The 12,377-nt window shown below is 35.8% G+C and overlaps 1 long non-coding RNA gene across 1 annotated transcript in view; it reads left to right on the top strand.

The window, feature by feature from the left end:
* The window catches only part of LOC148678306 (uncharacterized), a 49,416-nt gene extending 39,917 nt beyond the window's left edge, over positions 1–9,499 (top strand). Inside the window, exon 3 of the long non-coding RNA XR_015938574.1 lies at positions 8,444–9,499. This is a non-coding gene — a long non-coding RNA (uncharacterized LOC148678306). The remainder of the gene's footprint in view (positions 1–8,443) is intronic.
* The last annotated feature ends 2,878 nt before the right edge of the window (positions 9,500–12,377 follow it).

A 12,377-nucleotide genomic window follows, 5' to 3' on the forward strand; every position in this document is an offset into this window, starting at 1 on the left:
AAGTGAAATTTCTTCTTCAACCATTCTATTGGAGATCTGTGTGTATGTTTTTGATCAAGTGATTGTTTTCTTATTCAGCTTGTTATTCAGATTGTCAGAGCTTTGAATGGATGACAAAGGTCTACATTAAGAATAGATCCTACTCTATAGATAGAATAGATAGTAGATAATACTATCTATCAAGAGCTAGAAATATTGTGATATTATCTTTGTTTTCTTTCGTGACACAAAGAACTATTTTCTCACAGTAACAATACTAATGACACACATCAGAATTGTAAATTGATGTAGTAGTAGTACCATATACTGTATGTACTGTAGAATAGAGCTCATGCTCCTCAGTCCTCCATGAAAATAAAAAAAATATTAAACTACAGTAAAAGAGAATACTGTTATTATGTACTATAAATCATACAAATCCCAATTTTCTTACCACTTTGAATCTTGTTAGTAATTACAATTACAATTCTGTTGAATTACATTTGTTTTTCATTAATGAGAAACGAACTGTTCCCAAAACTGTCTCCAAACTGCTTAATAACTAGAGCCTTTCTCACAGGTCATAAAAAAATGTGTTCTGATTTGTATTAAAAGTGTCAGCATTTGACCTAAAATATGTGTAAAAGCTACTATGAGCTGAGCAGCATTCCCTCTTTACCACTTTTTAATGATCTCAGCTAGCTGTGTTTTGCATGGTGACGTCTAGATAGCAGACACAGGAGACCTGCAAAATGTTTACAACTCCTGTGTGTAAACCTAGTGTATGTGCATGTCTGAATTTGTCATCTAGGTTAAAGAGGGGTTGCTATGGCATCAGTTCAAGTCCCCGTGTCCAGGTTTGGATCTTTGCTCCACAGCAACCCCTGCAGGTGAAAATGATGCTATTGAAGCTACTGAGATGTCTGTTTTCCCGTGAAACTTTAAAAATAAAATAATATTTCTGCATTGGTGAAAGCTTGCAATTCAGTATCACACCTCGCTCTTTTCTTCTCACTATGTTAGGTTAATTAAACTAAGCTATTCACTTTTGGATTGCTGATGGCAATACTTTTTAGCAAATTAATTGTATCCAAGGCCAGCTGCAGCTGAAGAAAACAGAGTTACTGGAGTTTCACTTTTGTTGTCCATAACATTCTTAAGTAATATAAACATTCTATTTGTGTTCTATACTATATTTAAAAGCCTGGCGATGATCAAGAAGAATGGATTTTGTTCAACACAACCTGCAAGATTTTCTTTTCATATAATTAATTGTAACTTTAAAATATTGATATTCCTCATAAAAATAATGGAACAAAATGAAACACCTACAATTTCTAACAGGATGATTAACTGTTTCTCTAGACCATTTGGCAGCATTCTGGCCCATGGTTACAGCAAGCTGTTAATGTAAGAGCTCCTGCAGAGCAAAGAACAGGTAAAATGCTAACATTCAAAGTTTCCACAGTGGAGTGGATTTCAAAAGCAAAAAAAGCTCCACAATAAACTACAAGGAAACATTTTTAAATGTACCTTATCATTACTGCAATTTATATACCTTCTGTTTCATGGAACTACACTATGTGAAAGATTGACTTAATAATTACACAGAAATATTTTTGTAGTTAGGGCTTGCTGTCACATATTAAATAATAAGTTCTGAGGTAAATTCGGCCTCAGATGAAATCATAGTAATTTATACTAACACAACACAAGCAAAAGTACTATATACTGTATGGTATCAATCAGCCTACCCAGCAAGCAAACTGGCACAAGTCTGGATACACCCTGGACCAGACATCAGTTCATCACAGGACACACACAGACACAAACATGCACACAGTCACACCAGGGCCAATAATCCCAGATGTCAATTAACCTACCAGTATGTCTTTGGACGTTGGAAGAAAACCAGAGCACTGTGAAGAAACATGGGGAAAACACAAGCTCCATGCAGATAGCTCCCCAGATCTGGAATTAAACACAGATCCAAGGCAGGAATACTACCACCATGCCACCTTGCCACCCTTTTACAACCAAATAAGATAACTTTACTTCTATTTATTTCAGTTGTGGTGCCATAAGTAACACGATGTAAGGAATACATTCTAAACAAACTTAAATATTAACCACTGAGGGTGGCATGGTGGCACTGTGGTTATCGTTGCTGCCTCACAGCGCTGGGGACTGAGGTTTGCCCTAAATGTGACTGTATGTGTGGCTGTAAGTCTGTCCTCAATGGATGGACTGTTATCCTGTCCAGGCTGTACCCTGCTTTACCTTGTTGCTTGCCCGAATTGGGTCTGGTTTCCCTGAAACCCTGTACATGGTGAAGCAGTTATAAAATGGCCAGATGGAATAAGCACTCAACAGCTTTATTACAGTAGGAACAAAATTTGACTATGCTCATTTTATTCATTTTCAGAGGCCATTGCACTAGGTTGTACTAAATTAGTTGTTAGTACTAAGTACTAAGTTAGAGGTTGTACTAAATGGAGTGTTTAGTGAAAACTTGGCTTAACCTGCTTGGCTGAGGGCTACCCTCCTGGCCACTGGACAAGGAGCCTGGGAGGCTGTAGAGTGAGGAGTGACAAAGGGGCAGGTGGAGGTGGGACGTGGATGGGAGGGAGAGAGGTGGATCAGGTACAGTATTTATACTGCTATACAGTATAGAGTTTTAGGAGAGGAAATTATGTCAGGAGTGATAGCTGACAGCTGAACTTGATTGTTGTCATCCCTTCCAAACTTTTGTTACAAACTCCATAAAATAAAATACATATCATGAGAGACACAAACTCCACCAATCATTTAAGAATTGTGTTAAATTAGAATAAATGTTTTCACTTTTGCATACCTGATCTGATGCAAATAAATAGTTTTGATGGCAAAACACATAAGAGAAACAGTATAGAAAGCAAAAATCCCATCTTTAGTTCTTTTCGCATCTGATAGAAAACATTCTGAGAAACATTTTTAAGCATGAGAAGCTATTACAGAAATGGAGTAGTCTTCTCTGTCCAATGGAGTAATTTGTATAGAAAGCCTATCCAAAAAGCCTGGTTTTCATCCAGACAATAAGAGAAGCCACAATTGCTCCTCTTTAAAGGAACACATTATTGCTGTCAAAATTAATGAAGACAATCATTTAGTAGAAAATGTGCACATAAAATGTGTTGCTTTGCTTCAACAATCACCACATTTATTTGCTTCTGTCCAGGTGGCAGAAGGTCACTATTCTAACCAGGAGCATCTCATTCACCTTCTGCTTCATGACTGCAATGGCAATGGTATGAGAAATAGCAGTAAGAAACAATCTGGGAATCAGCAGAACAACTTTTTCACTCTATCTCCAGTACATGAAAGTCATGTGGATGCTCTTCCAAGGAGTCTCAACCTTTGTGTTCAGATTTCGTGGGCCAGACAACAACTGAGGTGACAAGGAGACTAATGAACTAATAATAATAATTCCTTGCCTTTCTTTTGTGCTTGCCTAAAAGATCCCAAAGGGATTTATACATAGGAGGGGATCCACTTTATCCATCACTCCTGCAGTGCAGTAGAAATGATCCCTCAGATTAGACATTGCTTCACTGTTTAAACTGAGTGAACTTTAGGTGTGCTAGAAGCTCAGCATGGAATGTATTGTATAGCCCCATATATAGCGCCAATACACTAGGGTGAACACCCCTACTCTTTTAAAAGGCCTTTGATGGCCAAGTAGTCACAATCTTTGTTTAACTGGCACTTCCTACAGTACAGTATATCTTTTCAATACACTGGGAGGTAGGTTTCTAAATTCTTGTCCAGAGGGAAGGGTGCCACTTACTGGTCCTGTAACACCACTTACAGCAGCAGCATGGTTCTCCTTGTTGTTTATTCCCAATACTATTTCTGGTTAGTGCTTACTGAGAGGCAGTTTGGTTTTGAAAAACTAATGCAAGATAATCAACTATTATACATTTTTTATTCTTACATGAAATACTGCTATTTACACTTTTCAGTTTAGAAAACTGCAAAAAAGTAAAATTTAGAAAACTGCTATCACTGTACTTGACAGTTTTCACTTGAGTTTTCAGAAGCCATTTGTCTCTGTTTCTCCATTTGCTCAGGCCTCTAGCTTGCTGCAATCACACAAGAACATCCCTTAGCAATCTGATTAGAGGCTTGTTACTGTAGGTCCATGTGGCACCAATGACAAGATTGTGTGACAACTGTACTGAGACAATTTCATTATTATTTTCACACTAACAGTATACCTTTTTCATAGAATAAAATCATGAAATGAATGTTGAAGTATTCAATTGCTGTAAACATTCTTCATACTGTATGTACTGTAACTGTTGATATATTGGTTATACTTGTAATTACCTATTAGTAAAAATAATAATTTACCTGTTAATATAACTGTTAAAATCAAATTATACATTGAGCGTTAGTGCACACATATAAAGTTCTTTACAAAATTAAAATGGATTTGCATGGTTACAGTATGTTTTCCCTTGACAGTTAAACATGGAATTTGAGCTATAATATATTTCAAACCATACTGCTTGGACGCTGTTTGACACCAATTGGAAATACTAAAAACTCTTTTTATTTGGTGCCAGCCTGTGCAGACCAGCCCAAACATAAAACTGTTGAACTTTTATTCATTTTGGTCTCTAATTAGCATACTTATAATTTCACCTAGAGTGGAAATCATTAAACTTAACCAAACAAAAATCCTTCAAGCCATGTAAGCCAAGAGAACAACATTCCACTGCAGATGCATTAAAGTTCTGTATAATGAACATTAGTGGCAAATTAAAAACATAATCAGAACTGAACAGTGCTCTGCATGAAATCAGACTAGTTAAAAAATAAAACAGCTGGTCTCTCGCCTCTCAGCTTGACCTTTCTCTACTTCAGTAGAGATCCCCTTTTCTGCTTTAATTCTTTTTAATGCATATTTATGAAAAGTTCATTAAAAACTTGGTTACTTTATTCAGTAGGACACTAAGAAAGATTCTTGATGATAAGGTTACTGGCAAACCATAGTAAGCCCATTATTTTTCGTAAATCTTCCATGCATTCCCTGAATGCATGTGTCTGTGGGATATACAGTATTATTGTCATTTCATGCTATTAACTGGATCTTGGAGCAGAGATGATTTAATTAAATCATTTCAGCTGTGTAAAGCTCAGATTGCCTCATTGATTATGCAACTCAAACATTATTATCATTAAAGCCATATTTGAATGAACCATTCATGACAAGAAAAGGGCTGTTTAAAATTAGCTTAGAATATGTATCTATGAATTATGGGAATGGATATTAATATGTTCTTGCTGACTTAATACCGAGGGAGACAGAACCATCTAAACAGACTTCTAGTTTCTGCCTTTTGCACATATTAAGTCAAAATTAGCAGCTATGGACATATTTTTTACTTAATATTCTCTCCCATAATTTGTAATGATTTCACACTTTTAAAACACATCTTGATTGTGAAAAGTGTGCTTTCTGTGTTCATCTATCTGTTTGATTATTAAGTAAATTTATCTTATTAGTGTTGTCAGTGACTGCTACCTTTAAGTTTATATATATGAAAGGTTAGATCAGAATTGTAAGAGCTCATTAATACATATTTCCACAACTTAGTGACTGCATTTCTTTAAATCACAAATCTAAAAAAACATTGAAATATTTATTTCTATATCCTGTATTATATAAATATACTTGATTCAAAAGTACATTTATCAATATCTCATAGTAGGACACAGTTAAGTAAAATTGCACTCTTTATGTTAAATTGAACCCAAGTTAACCAAATTACTTAGTACAACAAAATAATTGCTATTTAGTACAGAAACTTTGCAGCAAAGATCAGCGGCACCATTATTTTGTCTCATCAGAACCACAACATTAACAATGGTACTGCACTGTTCACTTGTTAGTATTTGGTAAAACAATGGTACCTTAATGTATTGACTGGTATTAAAATGCAATAATTGCTGTTTCTAGTAGTCATTTGTTGCATTTGTAATACCTCTACATGTATTAATATGTATAAAGCATCACCAAGTCTTTTACAAACATATACACAACACACACATTAGGTATTTGTAATGTGGCAACAATGCTTATGTCTCATATAACCACACGGCACCCTTCCAGTAATGTTGTAAAACTTTTGAAAGAATATTTTGTGTGACATAACCAAACCACAACCTTTTAGCAACATTTGCAAATGTTAGTGCAATGTTTTCTGTTAGATGGGCATGTTCTTATTGGAATCCATGCCTGATGATTAGCCAGGAACATAATGTGCGATTCATGCCTGATGATTAGCCAGGGAAATAATGTGCAACTGTGTATATGGACATGAAGTTACTTTCCAATAACAAAAGTCTCTCTGCTGAAGATAAAGCTAGCTGTGGCCTTCTGGGAAACCTCCCATCTTGGTTGATGGAGAGGATGGCACCTGATCTGTTTTCAACACCTACACATAAGTAGTCTGGCAAGACTACTAATTCTTTGACAAGAGAAGCTGTCGATCTAACTTCAGAAAGTTTGTCCCTGCCAGAGAAATGCAGACTCTTTTCTCTGTACTGTCAGGAGAAGATTCACAGCTAGCTGAGCCTGATCTGTCACTATGGAGAACTCTAGAGCTCTCATTCCCTCTCCTTCCAGGCTGGAGCCTATACATAGACAGAAACCCTTTTCCTTTCAACTAGTCTTATAAGCCTTCTAATTAGCATAGATGGTTTATTTCTCACAGAGCCTATCCCCAACAGTTTTAGTTTTAATGCACGTCCATGTAGTTTCTCTGTAGTTTGAGTTTCACTTTTGATTCTGAAGAAGTCCACTGTATTGACTTTGTGTCATGGAGGATTTTAAATATGTGGATTACGTCTACTCAAGATCTTCTCTGTATGAGACTTAAAAGATTCAGGTCTTGTATCCTATCAGTGTAGGGCATTCATTTAAGTCTCTGAATGTATCTGGTTGCTGTATTCTGTGTCCAGATTAACAATATTTCTATAGCATGCAGACTAAATTTGAACTAAATATTTTAAATGAGGCCTTACTACTGCATTATAGAATTTCAACATGACCACACCTAATTTAAATTCTATACCTTTGACTATATATCCTAACATTTTTTGCCTTTTTATTACTATCCTACATTGTCTAAACATGTAAATGATGTGTCAACAAAACCAGCTAAGTAATTATCTAGCTCAATGTTTTCCATTTTATGTTGTCTAGATTTAAGGTCATTTGTCAGATTTTTGCCCATTGTTGAATTTTTCTAAATGTTTTTGAATTTCAGTTGCTGTTTCTACTAGCTTTGCTCTGTTAGCAAGATACTTTACCTGGATTGCTCCAGTTTGCCAAACTATATGAATGATGATGAGTGTTTTGTGCGTAAATTCTGCAATGGACTGGGGTACTATAAAATGGGAGATGTTATGTGCTTGCAGTTTGCTTAACACCATGGAAACTGGGATAAACTCTATCCCTGTGACCTGTTGTGGCCTAATTACCTATTCTACCTATAGTTCTCTAATCCACGTTTTTGGTACCCTTTGCAAAACTGACTAGTTTAGAAACTTTACCAGAATCTAGATCATTGATATAAATTAGGAAATGCAATGGTCCCAGTGTAGATCCCTTTGGTATCCCACAAATTACATCACCGCAACATTATCAATCATCCCTATCTGTCTGCACTGTTTCCCGTCCATTAACCAATTCTCAATCCAAATATATGTCTTTGTCTGAATGCCTACCCCCTGTAATCTGACAAATAATGGTTTATATGGAGAAATTCATAAATCGCCATGTGAAAATCTAAATCCATTGCTGTTGTTGCTTGTTCAAAGAACTCAAACAAATTGATCAGACAAGAGAAGGGACCTGATCTTAAAGTCACAGGGCATGGTCAATCGACCGAAGGAAGATCCACTCATGAATGATCTGTAGGGTGGGTATATACCTAATGGTATCTCTGGTTGTACTATGAAACAGTAACACGAGTAATTTTTCACTGGTTAACTCACTGACTTTAAATCTCTCCATCTAAACTGGCTGTCTGACTGTTACAACTACATGACTACAAGCAGTCCAAGTCTGGACAAACTTTTCTTCAAGAAGCCAAGCCGTTATATGAGACTGATAGAACCTACGGTGTACAAGGTACACTGTAACATGCTATAGTCAATGCATATTTCAACCCTTATTAACTCTGATCTTTGTAATGACTAAGTGAAAGATCAGTCATTCGTATTCACAGATATATTGTGTTTGTTGCTTGTTCTGCGTGTTTTGGTAATATCAATAAATTGCATGCTGTGTATTTAGAATCCATGTGTGAGTCTTAAATTATTGTTTGATTGGTTTCTAAAAGTCGTCAAGTACTCTCATAATTTACCCTTACAATTTTTGAACGTTACAGCAAATTCTCTCTCTCTTTCCTAGCGTTAATCCCGCATCAGCAGGGTCCGCTTGTCGGCACACCAGTCTCCATTTGGTGGTTTGAACCAAATCTTTGAGCTGACGTTGCCATTAACTGCGACCGAGAAATATTCCAACCGGCACGTCGCTCCGCCTGCCGTCGGAGTGGAATGTTACAGCAAATTAAACCCCCCAATCTCCTACAATATCAAAGTTCTGTGAAGATGGTGCATCTGTATGTGACTGAGTTGTTGTTATCCCTCCCAAATGCCAGTTAGTAACTTCCATTTAGTACAGACCTTTGCCCTTCTGCTTTCTGAAGCATGGGGTTAATTTCTTCCTTAGTTAATACAAACCTGTGTGAAATTATTGACTTATTCAGTGCATCAGCTATTTCCCTTTCATTGTCTAGAAGGTTTTCATGATTGTCTCACATACATCTTATTTAATTCTCTATACTTCTTTTTGCAGTTATTTTTATTATTTATATGAGCCTCCATTGTCATATTTCTTTTCGTCTTTGTCTTGACCTATTGTATCTTTTTTTATCTGTGTTTCTTTTCATTATACTCCTTTTAAGTTATGGTTGTTGTCATTTTTATTTTTATACAGCATTTTTCCTCATAGATTTTTTGAAACATTTAAAATCCTATTTTTTAGCTTTTTGCTGACTCTTATGATAATTATACATTTGTTCTTTGTTTCAAGTAGAATTCCTTTAACTTGTTGTCACCCATTCTCCACTGATTCTAAATAAAACCTATGCGATTCCTCCCTGTGTAATTCTAGAGATTAACACTAATCCTGAAATTACCTGACCCTCAATTGTTTATGTGAGGTTATTAAATGCTCTATTAGTGTTGTTGTACTGCTTAAGCTCTGTTAGAAATTACAATTCTGCAGCTGGAAATAGAACAAGCATAATTTCCTAGAGCGTAGGATATTTGGCAGCTCTGAAAAGTGAATTTAAGAAACTCTTGCTGGTGGTGTGTTATTAATTCAGCCATAAATTAAATACTAAATTCTGTAAATTTTTCATTGCAAACTGGCTCTCTTCATAGATAACAAAGATCAGAATAACAATAGAACACTAGCTATGGGCTGTTATTGCTATTAAACCCAGACATTAAACCCAGACATAAAACCATTTGAAAAGACAAACAAATCTAATACATCATGTCCAGACCTTTTCAAGGGGCTGATTTACTTCCAATACCATAAGATGGCTCTATATCCAAGACCAGGCCTCTCATCATCTAGCCTTTTGTTTGATGCTTTTTTAAGATGAAGGAAAGGCAGAAACTTGGAATTTATAAGGTGCTCTAAATTCCTTCAGTTTTTGCCCTTCACTTGTCACAATAATCTTTACTCTGTTCAATAGTCCAACCCCTTGTGTGCGTTCTCAGTCAATTGCACGTACGCACCAAGCAGAAGATTTTGACAGAGCTGCCCATTATTATTTGTGCTTTTGTTAGCAACTGTGATTGTGCTTGTGTCTGTATTTTATTATAAAGAAAAGACAGTGAACACTGATGGTCAGTTGTGTTAAATGAACAAATGTATTATTCAATACTGGTAATACCGTGCATGATAGAATATTTAACAAAATCCAATATATTATTATTTAATATAATCAGTTATTTTGGGGTTTTTCAAAAACCTCACTTGTTACTGTATGTCAATTTGGCATCAATTATATTCCCAGGCCTATTAGGCCTGTTAGAATTAAGTTTCAATTGCTTTCAAGAGGAAGGAGGTAGATGAAAATACCCAGAAAGATGTTCCTTATTTTCCTGCATGATCTCCAGAGTACTGGACTATGTACAAGCATGTACAAGCACATGTGGATGCTTGTTTTACAATATCACTTTGATTGGGATTTCAGTGTCAAAATTACTTTCCAGACCAAGAAGCTGCTGAAATTGCAAATATAGGGAGAAGTAATAAAACTATTTGCTCAAGTTTAAAACTGTCTAAGTTTATGTTCTGTGGTAAATCACTAATAATGAGCCATTTGGTGCCAATATACTGCAATTCCTTTGGCACAGTGTGAAGAAATAACATTCCTGGTTTTATCATTGATACAACCATGCAAAAAGAATCAGAATGTGCCCACCATATGTTAATAAAGATAACTTTCTTGAATGAGAACCTAACCTAGGAAAGCAACATTTATTTGCATATCTTTGCATTGGGATGCTCAAATTATTATTTACGTCAGGTATTTGAACACCGCTACTGTAAGTGTTCGAATCCATTTAAGTGTTTGGATCTGTTAGACATCTAGATCTGTTTAGATAAAAGTTTGACATCTTATAGAAATGCAAAGGAACAAGTAATAGGTTTATTCCATGCTGAAAAAAAGAAGAAAGAGAACACAACGTTTCGGCCATGGAGCCTTCTTCAGGTGACACCTGACACTTGACACCTGTAGAAGGCTCCACGGCCGAAACGTTGTGTTCTCTTTCTTCTTTTTTTCAGTATGGAATAAACCTATTACTTGTTCCTTTGCAGCCTACGGATGCTGACACAGCTACCCACCTGAACTACTATCTTATAGAAATTGCTGTGACTTAAAGAAAAGAATTGTGTGTGAAAAATAGATTGCATGGATTTGGCTGAGGACAGCTTGGTGGAATGGTGAATAGTATTGCTGCCTCACAAATCCTGTGTTTAATCCTAGACTGGGGCAGCTACTCTATTCGGTATACTGTATACAATACAATGTATACTGTATCGCATGTAATCTTTGTGCTTGCTTGGGTTTTCTCTGGTTTTCTTTCACCTTCCAAAGATGCCCATGCAAGGTCAATGGGTGTCTCTAAATTGACTCTGTGTGTGCCCTGGGAAGAACTGGCATCCTGTCTTTAAGCCCATCTTAAGCCCTGTGTTTCTGGGAAGAGTTCAAGGTTGGCATTACCCTTACCAGGAGTAATCAGCTTTCATACAATAGGAGGGATTGATTTAGCTGAAGACCAGTACAATAAAAAGGTAATGTAGTATGGCCCACTCCAGCTGACATTTATCCCATGTCTTAGATCATGTCTAACACCAACATTTTTAAAGACATTGATTATAGGCTTAAAAATTTTGATTTTGCTTGTGTTACTGTTTTTATGATTAGGATAGAGGATGAGCAACTACTTCATTTTTTATTCCTTTTCATCAAATTATTCTCATATGATGCTTTTACAGGTCATAAGTAATGTCAACGAGATCTTCATTCAATAGCATTGTGTGATAAATACAGTAATTCTCTCCTAACATTTAATAATTTATGTGTTATACTTAAATTGAGTGTAATTTTAGTTTAGTAAATTATGCAACCAACTATTAAGGAAAGCTCTTTGGAACAATGGTCTTATCTGTTTGTACATTTCTGGAAATTCAGAAAGAGTTGATAGGGATTCATGCAAAAAACTGAACTGACTTTCATGCATTATATTATTTAGTAAGTTTGACACTATAAAAGCCAGTATTTGAATATAATTAAATTGGAGGGTGTAATTTAAGAAACGAAAATGCTATGCTGCTAAACTAAGTCAAACACGTTTCTATTTTAAGTCCTGTGTGATGCCATTCCAATTTTCACAGGAAAATATTTCTTTTCCAAAAACCCTGGAGAAAACATTATCTTATCATCACCTCCTCAGATCCTTGCTCAGACATCTCCCTTACAGTACATTCTCTGTTCAGTTAATAGTTTGAACTCACTCATGCAAATGGCTTCAAGCTATTGTCAAACGCCCCTACCAATAGGAATATCTAGCTCAATTACGTTACATTTTCAAAAGAAATAATCAACTCTCATTTTATATGTTTAACTCAACATACAGTATATACACATGTAATAGGTTAATCATGCAAAAATATCTACAGATCTACAGATACTACAGATAAAACAACTGTCAAGTGGCAGTTACTGTTTGTCTCAGGAAATACTTCTTTTTCACACAGG

This window comes from Lepisosteus platostomus, chromosome 1 (genome assembly GCF_059453375.1).
Source record: "Lepisosteus platostomus isolate fLepPlt1 chromosome 1, fLepPlt1.hap1, whole genome shotgun sequence".
Taxonomy (NCBI): domain Eukaryota; kingdom Metazoa; phylum Chordata; class Actinopteri; order Semionotiformes; family Lepisosteidae; genus Lepisosteus; species Lepisosteus platostomus.